At 42.8% G+C, this 12,044-nt stretch overlaps 1 protein-coding gene across 2 annotated transcripts in view; it reads right to left on the bottom strand.

The window, feature by feature from the left end:
* Nucleotides 1-5,732, bottom strand: part of dhx30 (DEAH (Asp-Glu-Ala-His) box helicase 30) — a 92,759-nt gene extending 87,027 nt beyond the window's left edge. Inside the window, exons 1-3 of one of the 2 annotated variants that reach the window (XM_086042918.1) lie at nt 5,702-5,732; nt 5,346-5,483; nt 3,861-3,985 (exon numbers count right to left, since the gene is read on the bottom strand). The gene's annotated coding sequence lies outside the window, so the exon portion shown is untranslated. Of the gene's footprint in view, nt 1-3,860; nt 3,986-5,345; nt 5,679-5,701 lie in introns of those variants that run through there. The other variant, XM_086042917.1, reaches the window with a different exon arrangement.
* Nucleotides 5,733-12,044: the final 6,312 nt, after the last annotated feature.

Genomic DNA, 12,044 nt, shown 5'->3' with positions numbered 1-12,044 from the left:
GCGGGGGCATGATTCCCACTTTTGATCCGTGTGTGTGTATGTGAGTGTGTGTGGGTGGGTGGGTGCAGGCCAACTTTTGCTCTGGCACGGCGAGTTAAGGGTTAGTGTGTCATCAGCCAAAACAAATTCCAAATATGCAAAAAGGTCCTGTCCACTCAAGTCCTGTAGGTGGAGGTAATGTGAATTCAGAATTGGTGTCAACTACCCCAAAAGACTACATTTTCCTTCACTACGGCTCCATCTACTGGAGATGGAGGGGGGTCACTGCCGCAGTTGGCCCCATTGCAAGCAGACTGTAACTGACAGAAGTCAAAGTAAATTCGTAGATATGAACCTTAATTCTTCACCAAAAAAGTGGTACTCAACTGCCACACATGCCATTCCGATTCTGCACTGTGAACAACTTCTGCATATGCCTCAATGTTAGCATACATGAAAAACACTAAAAATGCCCCATTTAGCAATGTCTACAAAAGCAAAAATAATTCCCTCTCTGTACAACATTATGCTGCAAAAGCACTTCTCCTTGGACCGTTTCTCTATATTTCGAGAAACTCAATCAAGTATTTTGATGTAGTCCCAACTATCTCACGCAGGGTTCAGCAACTTTTTTTTAAAACTGGGAGATACTTCTTGGCTACTGATTAATGCGAAGGGCTACCAGTGTGATACACACTTCTGCAATAGCAACAACTTTTTGTATTGCGCTTGCTCGAATGGCACTCGAAAAATACTCCATTTCTCAATGTTTAAAAAAAAGTTAAAACTTCTCATTAGCATATCTAGCGATAGCTATGAATGCTGTGATTCTGTGTATTGGAAATTGTTTTTCAATTGAAACATGAAACTTTTGAGGAAAAAATGTTCATGTACCGGTACACAAACTGAATTTTTCACTTTTCATTAAGGTAGCTAGAATGACACTCGCAATATTAATAAAAGTAAAAATACTTCCTATTTTAACCAAATTCTAAAGGATTCTTCTTTGGGCCATGTCATTCTCATTTTGAAAATCGGTAAAAAAAAAATTTTTTTTAAAGTTGATGTAATGCAGCGTCTGAACTATCGACGATTCGATGAATACACGATTCCCAATTGAGGATGTTGTTCTGTCGTGACAACTTTACCATCCGTTCCCTGCACTAAACAGCCATCCAAAGAAATGTGCAGCTCCGATGTAAAGACAGGCAGTGTTCACAGTTAATGAATCATGACGAGGCTCATGCAGGAGCTTTACAGTGAAGGAATGATATCATGGGGCTTGGTCCATCCATCTTCCATCCATTTCCAAATCTTACTCACTGAGCAAACAAATCCTTTTATTTGCTCTCCTCGTTCAGCCGGGAGTGGCTCATTAAAGCAGACGTTTTTCCATTGTCTGGACGGGAGCGCTCTTAATTAGAGCGCAAGCTGCGTGTCAACACCTCCTCCGGTCTGCCGAGTGAGATAGCGCAGTTTTGTTCTCGTGTTATTGTGGCTTTTGCGCTGTGGGCGAGACAGATTTAAGGCTCAACTCGACGTCGTTTCCCAAAGCCTGGCCCAGGAGGCGTTTTTCGGAGAGTGCGCTGGCCCCGGAATAATACACGTCATCATCCACTAACACAAATAAACGCCTCCCCTTTTCCCCGTTGGAAAAAAGCAGGTTATTTGTAGCTATCTCAGTTCATAGACTATCATTCACAGATGGACTTTACCAAGTTAACCCAGTCGCACTGAGACACGTCAACTCTTTCAGATTACTTTTTAAACCGGTAGTATCATGTGTATAATGAGACGCACAGAGATTACTGTTCACACACAGACATTAAGGACAGTTAGACCATTCAAACTCTTACTGACCAAAAAAGTGGCACACACTGAAGCACATTAGCACTTGCTCAGATAACAATTTCACCATCAAGAAAAAAAAGGCTAAAAAATGGAATTGTCTCAGTTAATTGACGCCATTGTTCACGTTAATGAGTTAACAAGTCAGCTCATTTGGATTCTGTTGCTAACCAAAACAGCAATGGCGAAGCAGGTAAACTGTTTTTAAGAAGACTTTTTCCATACATGTTGGTATGGACTGAGATAATCACAGTTACCATATCGTCGCTGTCCTGTGAAAAACACTTCTCTCCAATTTTGGAAACTTTTTAAATTTTCACTTTAATGCGTCTGTAACGAGGAAACATGATTCATGTAAAAATAAGAAAATGGAAAAAAAATGGAGATAACTGTTTTTCACATGACAGCGACGATATGTTACCATTAGTTACCATTTTTCTGGTGACATTTTTCTTATCAGAAAATAAAATAGGTTGTACCAGTAATTATTTGAGTCCATATTGTTCACACAATTGATATTATGTCATTAACAGCCACACGACACACGTAAACTGTGCCAAAAGTGACTTTTTCTGCCCTGCGATTGGTCGTGCCCTGATGCTGAGTGAAAGTATCTCTGCACATTTGAAACATATTACCATGACGTATGTACAGTATGGAGAGTCATTGGTCAATGTCTTGCGCAATTCGCACAAGTTCTTGCAGCCCCGAGCTGCCGTCGTCATCCATACACAAGCCACGAATGATAAAAAATGCATTTGTACAAATAAAAGCTGTCACTCTTGTTTACACATTACACATAGAGTAGATTAGATGCCCCCCTCCACATTTGCAATTGAGAAAATGACGCCCCATGCGCCACTTTTTGCGGAAATACGCTATCTACACTTGCAGCTGAGGGCAACCACCCGCACCCTCCTCCTCATTCGCCATCGGTGTGCATGTGGAGGAAGCGGGTCAGCGAGGGTCCGAGTGGCACATGGCTGTGTCTATCTGGTGCTGACAGTTCACACAGGCCTTTTTTTCCCACCGCCTCAGCGCATATCAACACAGCGCTTCCCTTCTCAGAGGCTTCTATCTCCTGCATGGCCTCAAGGCTAAAAATATCCAGGAACAATATTTCAACCACTCCTTGTTTGTAGCAAGCAACACAACTAATGGCTGAATGAAACTGAGTCCAAAGCCACTTTCACTAAGCGAAATGAAATTTGGCAGACATGACTATCACATGTAATCCTTCCAAAAACTCTCAAGAAGCCGTGTTTGAAAAGACCAGGAAGTTGGACATTTTGGCTTTGAGAGGCCATTTTGGGCTAATTTTTTACCTCTATGCTGGTCAGATGTGATTCTATATCAATCTTTCTGGGAGGGAAATTTCATTTGAGTAAGGTTGTAAGTATTGTTGTTGTTGTGATTGTCATTTGTGCAGGAATTGCAGTGGCCCAGCTTCATCTTGTGTCATACGTGAGTCAAAACCAATATTTTAGTATCGGATATCCTACTGAAAATTCTATTGAATAATTAATATATTCAGAAAAAATATATATTTTTGCTTGATTAAAGAACAATTAAAAAAACAACAAGAGAAAACACATTTCACTTAATAATGAAGAACAAATTGTTTTCTTTTTTAAAAAGTTAGCCATGCTAGATAAGTTAATGCTAACGATTTTCTCAGTCTCAGACTATAAACTGAAAGTCAGAGGGAAGTTTTAGGGTTGCCTGCTCCCGTCATCTCAGTGTCAGTGTCTGTTCGCTTATTGAACCGGGTAGCCACTGCTAGCTGCAAGCTACGAGCAACTAAAGCCACCAACTATATTATACTTTGTATCATGGAAGCACAATAAATACATCTATATTAATTTTTTTGCAGCATCCTTAATTATTGAGTTTGGGATGACGTGTTGAGGTTGCTTGCAACAGTATATTACAATAAAAACTACTAGTGATAGCCGGATCGATCCAAATACCGATAGTATCAATATGAAGTCAGTATCAATATTGAATCGATACTAGCGCGATGAGTTCGATACCGTAGTTTCTCTCTTGTATGCACTGCAGTTTCGTCAAACAGGTGACAACCAGGTCGCCATGCCGGATTTGCTGTTCCACCTCGCACTTGAGGTCAGCTTGGATAGACTGCAGCTCACCTGCAACCCTAAAGAAGGAATGCACTATTGAAAATAGATCTAAATCATATTGTTCCTAATCATAAAAATGAATTGGGTCTCTTTCTGATAGCAAGAGGCGAACCTTGAATTACGAAGACATTCGGTTTGGGAAAAACCCAGCTAGCCCGGTCAAATATGATTCATAAGCAACCAGTCAGTAATAGGCAGTAATGAGTACTTCAAGAGTCTTTTTCATGTTGTGACATGTTGGAAATAAGTGGAACATATTGATTTGAAATCCGCCCTTATCTCATTTCAGGCTGACGTGTGCTTGTGCGCACATGACAAAGTCAAGTACGCGCTGTTGTTTCCGCCGCCTGTCATATTAATGACACAAAACAGTTACGTGTTCCCTCAAACAAATCACTGACTCATTTGGCTGCTGCCGCGTGTTTATTGTGGGCCTCGGAGGTCAAAACAGTAAGTAAGCATCCGCTCGCTACGCCGCCCTGTGTCGTCACCCCCGCTGACCCGCTCGCCTTCGGAGTGTCATTAGCCTAATGAATGGAGGCTCTCCTTCCTGTCACATTGCGGCGGTTTAGCGGCGATAGCGCCACGCTCATTAGGACAGCGCCGTGTGTGGGATTTCCCATCTGGACTGTCTCACGCTAAAACACAGTGTCAGGGCCACGGGGCTGCATTTCAACAGAGGGACACAATGTCTGCGGGTTGTAATTCTCCATATGGATGCTGAGTCCTGTCTCGTCAACGACATGACGTGTAATATAAGTAATTTATGGAAAATGAAAATGAAGTCCTGTAGGTTAAATGGAATACAAAGAATAATGAATGAAAAATGAAACATCTCATTAACCTGGTGTGGGGGGTGAGTGAAAGTTTAGTCGGTTTAAAATTAGAGGCGGACCGACCTACAGAAAGGTAATAACCCCCCCCCCAAAAAAAAAGTCAAATGACGGACGAAGCTGGCCGACAATTCAACCAAAATTGTGACTCACTGCGCCTTGATAGTGTGACAGTGTTTCAATGAATTGGAATCAACTCGCTTCACGTTGCCATAATTGTCATAACTGTGTGCATATAATGACACGTTAGCACGACGTGAAACTCCCGACAGCCTCCTGGAGATCAGAAACAGCGGAAATAATTGCGCGCTAATCGCCGTTAGCAGCATTAGCTGAGCGCTAATCGCCGTTAGCAACATTAGCTTAGTCCGGCCACAGACAACGGCCCCAAATATTACCCACTGACTACAACACACGCCCAAAATCACCCATGTTATCTTAAATAAAAGTATTCATCACCATAGCACGACCCATCTGTCGGAATGTTGCGTTTTATTACGTTAATTAGCGCAGTTATTTGGAGAGAGCAGCGTACATGTCTTACCTCGATCAGCCACGTCAAGAGCAAGAGTGAGAGTGATTTGCGGCGGAACGTTGGTAAATTTGAGGGCACTGCGAGACTGGGAGAAAGTGCTGCAATCTCTCTTTTGAAGCTTGATAGCGACGGGTCCGAGGTCGGCGTCTGTCAGGGCGATATAATTGCGGAAGTTGCTGTAGCCAGCATATGTTCCTCCTTCTTCGTGCTGTCAAAGTCCCACCCATCCCGTATTAGCTCACAATCAGATTACCAATACTGGGTGCATTCTTCAAACTACCAATCAAACCAATTCAAATTCGCCACAGCCTGCTCACAACCCGGTCCCTCACTCAAATATGCCCCCCGCAGCAACAACAACTCACTATTTTCCTCACTGCTCACGCCGCGGCCATCGAGGCCTCGCCTTGAAAAATAGACTGATGACGGACTGCAGACGAACGGCGGACTGTTTCCGTCTATGCCAAACGGTGACAGATAGACGGACTGATCCATCACATAGACGGAATGCCAATCTCTCTCTCTCTCTCTCTCTCTCTCTCTTTCTCTCTGATTTGTGGCAAATGCATTGACAGTAAAAATTCACTTTTACTTTCTTTTTTGTGTGTATTTTTTTCTAACACAAGTCTCTCTACTTCTACTGAAGTAAAGTGTGTGAATACTTTTGCGACCTCTGCATCTCCGTATTTGGAAAAGACCTGAAAATGAATGGCGAGCATGAGAATTCATTACAATGGAATGAGCGCCTCGTCTCGGGAGGGGAAGGAATTCCCGGCGCATGATGAAATTATACGCGTCCGTCCAGCTTTCAATCATTTTGATATCAAATTCCGCCTCCTTTTTTTGTGTGGAGAGAGCCCGCTTATGACTGATTAACATAAATAAATGGAAGGTAAATGTTGACATTAGGAGCCATGTCGGCAGTGATGGTGGGCCGTGGAGTTTCCGTCCACAGTCACGCACGTGTCGCGTCTTTGCTTTGAGGGGATTTCACCCCCCTTGTATATCGAGCGCCCTGAAGTCACCACGCATGCCAGATGAGGATGATGGGCGGGGGGCTTTTCATGCCTAGTGGAAAGGGTGTGGTGCATATAAAACTGTCACCAGACTACAGAGGGATTTGTGATGGGCTTTGTAGTACAGGGGCGGGATGACGAAATCGGAAGATGAGATTAATTTGCAGCTACTTCTCGCACCCTCTCTTTCCTCCCCATCCTTCAACTTTGATGCCATGCGCTGCGCTGCCCTGTCACGATGGACATGTCCAGCACACGTGTTGATTGGTTAATGTGCTACCAGAGGCTTATTTTGTTCGCTAACTTTCCAGGGGGAATTTTTGAGTGACCTTTAGAGAGTCATGTTCAGGACCCTCTTCAGGATACTCTTGCCATTAAATCGGCACGGCATGAATTACTACATTTCTACATGATGTAAACATGTTTCCCCAAATTGGCTACTCATTAAAATATCCAATAGCTCAACTCCACCCAATGTATGAATGCAGCGGTGTACGCAAGGAGAGTAGAGGAATAAAACTTACTGTAGCTTTTGTGTTGAATGTCTCCCACTCTGTCAGCTAGCACTTTCCATGCAGCTCCAAGGAGACACAAAGATCCACATTTTTCCATCTCCCATCTCCAGACATCCAGGGGTTCTCATCAATATCTGACATATATATTCTTTTTTAATTCTATATTTCCATATGTTAGCACATTTCAACAACCTGATTGCACTCTGTGGCCATTTTTCTCTTCCCCTCTTCCTGTTCCTTGGTTGGACTTCCTGCTTCTTCTTCTTCTTCTGCTTCTTCTTCTGCTTCTTCTTAAAATCAAGCAACGTTAGTGGTTTATTGTATTTCAAGCGAAACTGCTAAAATAAATGGACAAAACAGAAAAAAATGCGGCAAACTGGGCAGGACATAAACATGGATGCACAAGACATGCTTGCATGACCATATGTCAGAGTCATTTGCTACGCTAATTGCCGTTAAAATGCCATCTCCACATGACGCAAGATCATCTCCAATACTGAGAATACAGAGAATTTATTTGGAATACACACTTTAATTAATCTAAGAAAATTATTTTTTTTAAATGTTTACATACTGCTGTTTTGGTTAGCAACAGTTGAAATGGACTCGGCAGTTAAGAATTGAGTGAATAAGAACAAATATGAACTGAGAAAATTATGGTTCTTTAAGGGTTTTTTTCCCGGTGGGAAAATAAACTATAGAAATGGAGACTCTATCAGAGCAGTGTTTCCCAAACCTCAATGAGCCAAGGCACCAACTCCACAAAGAAAAATCTCACGGCACACCACCCAAGAAAAATATCCCAAGTATGAAGAATTAGTATAGTACACTTTACACCCTCTTTTTTAGCGAGTCCCTGTCTCATGCAAATAATTCATTGCTCACAAGCATCCCTCTACTGTGGGGCGTGCCAAGGCAACACACAAATACTTGTGCCTGGAGTAAGAAGCCAAAAGATTTCAAAAGTGTAGATGTATTTTTCACTTGTGGTGGCAGCACTTCAACACAAAGACGGTAAATGACACTTGCCAATGAGTTTGTGGATTCATGTATGACGCGTGTGACCCATTGCCAAACAAATTCTCCCAGCGGCTTTGATAAACAATCAAGTCAAATCTGTGCGGTCAAAATGTCATGCACACTTGATTCGTGGGCAGGCACTGCAGAGACCCCGCTATTTGTATACAAGCAATTCCAAAGTGATGTTTTTATTGACCTTTTTCACCTTGACTTCCTGCAAAGTTTACTGCAAGGTTCCGCACGGACCGTTTGCAGACTGTGTTTCAAGCGGAATTACAGTTATTCACAGAGCATGAAGTAAACAATTAACATAATTTCAAGGTACAACCCAAACCGTAATGCGGGTGTTTTGACTTTCGGCGCCGCGCTGATTGGTTGCCACGGCAACGCGTGTTTTTCGTGTTAATCACTGTCAACTTTGGCTTTACGGCTTCCTCAAAAATCAGAGGTTCCGCTCCAAAAGTGCAATTTTACTCCTGTTGCCGTCTCCATCGCGAGACCCTTTAATTTTGTCAGCGGGGAGGAAATATCAGTCCAATTATGAAAATAAGGACGCTTTTCCATGTTTTTACGAGTCAAGCCTTCAAAGCGGGTGCGGATGATAGATGAGTGCGAGCTGGGACTTTACAGCTTACATGCGGTTCCTCGGGCAGTCGCTTAAAGTGAAGGATGGGTTCCTTCCCATCCCTACATTACCTACAAGTGGAAATCGCCGCGGTTGCTGAGCTCATAAAGCATTCCTGAACCTTCAACTCTGGCTTTTTTCCTCTTGTGACTGTTTGGACAGACATCAGGAAGATCCAGTAGCAATACCATTATAATTCATGTACTTATTATTAATGAACCATGTATTTAAAGGGGAAGTCAACCCCAACATTTTCTTCACAAGAATATGTTCTATGCAGGCCCACTAGTCGAAACATGGCAGATGTGAAATCTGAATGGAAGCAGCATTATGTTGACATTTTCTGTCCTTTTTTACTGTTGTTAGAATGAATGCTATGAAAAGGATACATAATAAAAAAATGAAGTTTGTGGAGGCCTATGGTAGACTTTTGCACAAAACTATATACCGGTATATATATATATATATATATATATATATATATATATAAATTAATTTTTTTATTTACAGTAAATGAATTTATAAATTCATGACAATTAATAAAAAAAATGAAGAAATACCTTTTAATGAGGAAATCTGGGGGGAAATGTCTACATGACGCTTGATAATGTAAATGACGGGTGGGCTGGAAAGCGGGGGCCCATATGTGGCCCACATGCCATACTTTTCTCACCCCTGGGTGAAAAGTCCTACGCAAGAACATTTGCTTTGCTCCGGCCAGTGTTCTGTACGCACACTTGACTGATGGATTGTAACCTGCAGCTTCTCAGAGCACATACGAGTTGAATGCAGGATGAAGCCGCTGTTGGGGAATGTTGATGAGGGGGTCTGGGCAGCATGAAGGCATTCTCTAGGCTTGGACGACGGCGAGCGGAGAGTGGCTTGTGTTGGCCCATCCCCTCGCCAAAAGGCAGTCAGACGTTGTCGACTTGTTCTGGCGTAATTAGAACCCGCTGCAGATGTCTGGAGCGTGACCTCACCGCGCGCAACACGGCTTCCCCCTCGGCTGGCTGGATCTGGATTCTCCTCTGCCGCCGGTCGACTGGGAGCTCCCCACGCTTCCGCCTCCTCCACCCATGGTTGGACGCAGCCCAAGTTAGGTGGAAGGAGAATGGGGAGATATATCTACTCCTTAGACATCTTGAGGAATGAGGCCTGAGGAACCAGTTGCTGCAGGTTCTGCTTGACTTGCCCCCATTTTCTCATCCTGTTCGGAGTTGCAAGGGAACTGGATTCTATCCCGGCTGATGTTCGCTGGGTGGAAGGACTGGTCGCCAGTCAACCAACTAACCCTAAGCATAAACTCTACTAACCGACAAACCATAAACATGAAACCTATGTCCAAACCTAAACATGCTCTAAACCCTAACGTCAGTGGGGAGAATACATCTGGCAAGGATGTGTTCCAGGAATCATTTGGTCCGAGTTTTGCCGTTGACTGACTTCCCTCCATTTTCCCACCCTGGTCAAATATTTGGGGGAACTGCAATCCGTCCCAGCTGAACGAAAGGCTTGGCCACCGATCAATCATAGGACAATTTTGCGTGGGTCATTGAATAGATCATTAACCTAAACCCAAACACTAACCTTTGAGCCTAAACACTAAACCTAAAACCTGAATCTTGAAATCCACTTTTAAGAACCCCAAACCCCTGGTACTAAAACCCCAAACCTAACAGTAAACCCTAACACCACCTAAATCCTTAACTTAAACCCTTAAATCTCACTCTGACCATAACAATAACTAAGCGTATCCCGAGACCTAAGCCCTTAACCCTAACCTAGAGCGTACACCCTCACCTAAACCAAACCTCAAATATAAACCCTATTCATGGAACTTTAGGTCTCTATTTTCATACCCAGTGCAAGTCTGGTGCTAAATCTCCCATGCCATCATAGCTTGTGCCTCAGCCAGGGGTGGAGATTTTAAAGATATAATAAAGATGAAAACAATAACAATAATAATAATTATGCCTTCAATGAAGATTTTTTTTTTTTTATTTTGAGCAGGCATCCTGAAGTCTAACCCAAACCGATACCTCTAAACCCTCATGTTTACCTAAAACATTTTACTCAATCTTACTGTGCTCTGGAATAATCAAGGCCCGAAAAAGAAAATCATTTGCTTTTTATTTAACCTTTGTGGATGAATTATTGGTAATATAATAATGATATTGCGGTCTGAATGTGTAAATGGTAAAAGCTTCATTCAATCAACCGCAGAAATAGTCCCAAACTGATTCCCAAAGACAATAACAAACCATCATTGAGTGTTAGTCCAATCATATGAAGGCCTCCGTCTCCAAGGTCTCCTCAGCGCCTGCATGTAAACCTAAGGTCATTCATCCGCTGCGTGACCAATTAACCACGCATGCAGCTCTGCAGAGTGTCAGCCACAGACACTGGAAACATGACTTTCTGTCTTTTCACGGGATTGATTTGCTTGTCACGCTGAATGAGAATCACCGATTCAAGGGCGCATCGCACATTTGAATCATTTACCCATCTCGAAGGAAATTACCCGCCACTTATTTTCTCCTGGATTTACTTTTAAGGGCCCGGAGTCATGGTGTCATTGACATCCGGCGTATATTTGTCCAAGTCATGTCATGACTGCTCTCGTATGCATGTTCCGTAACCCGCCAAGTCCCTGCAGAGAATCTAATTACAAGAAGGAGGGGACGGCTGCTGATTGTTTTGCTGTGATGGAAGGACAAAGCTAAATGTCTAAAGCAAAGGAACGTCTGCAGAGTGTAAAGTAATATTAATGAGCAGACACGCCACGTTAGCCCTGACGTCAATCGAGCACGGCTATCGAAAGCGGACCGTTTGTACTTCCCTCTGCGTGATGAAGCCTCCTTATGAGCTAAATATCAACTCAAGTGCACTAGGGGTCAACATGTCGAATCGGTTGATTACAAAAGACGGGAACATCTGCACTCTATAAAGTCAGGAGAGTCGCCACCAGAGACACACGTTCTCATTTTCGCGGGATAACAAATTAGCTCCGAAACTTGTAGCCAAGAGGCGGTTCATCAAAATTTAAAGCTATGAAGTAAAATGTGAACACAATCCTTTATGTGACGACCTTAGACTTCTGAGTGCAAAATGTTTCCCATACAGGCCTTGTTTTAAGTAATATTTTAAATATTCTTTTACGGTATACAAGTGCAAAACTACATACAACAAAAATACTGTATGAAGTCAAATTAGTGCTTGATCTGTAAGACAAATAAACACCTCCTTCCTTTTGTCCCATTCGGAAAAAAAAACACCGGACTCTATTGACATTGAAATGATGACTGCTGGGCCCATTTGGACTCTGTTGCTCACCAAATTGGCAGCACCTATAGAGACACATAACATATAACATGGTTCTGGGTTTGAATCTCACCTGGGCGGTCTTGTGTGATGCATGTTCCCTTTCAGCTTCATCCCACATTTCAAAAGCATGCACGTTAGATTTATCCAAATTGTCCAGAGGACTGAATGGCTGTGTGTCCGTATGAACCAAGTTTATTGTATTTAATGA

This window comes from Filicampus tigris, chromosome 10 (genome assembly GCF_054856515.1).
Source record: "Filicampus tigris isolate MCC_2025a chromosome 10, RoL_Ftig_1.0, whole genome shotgun sequence".
In the NCBI taxonomy this organism is placed as follows: Eukaryota; Metazoa; Chordata; class Actinopteri; order Syngnathiformes; family Syngnathidae; genus Filicampus; species Filicampus tigris.
This window is presented reverse-complemented; position numbering and strand designations above follow the sequence as displayed.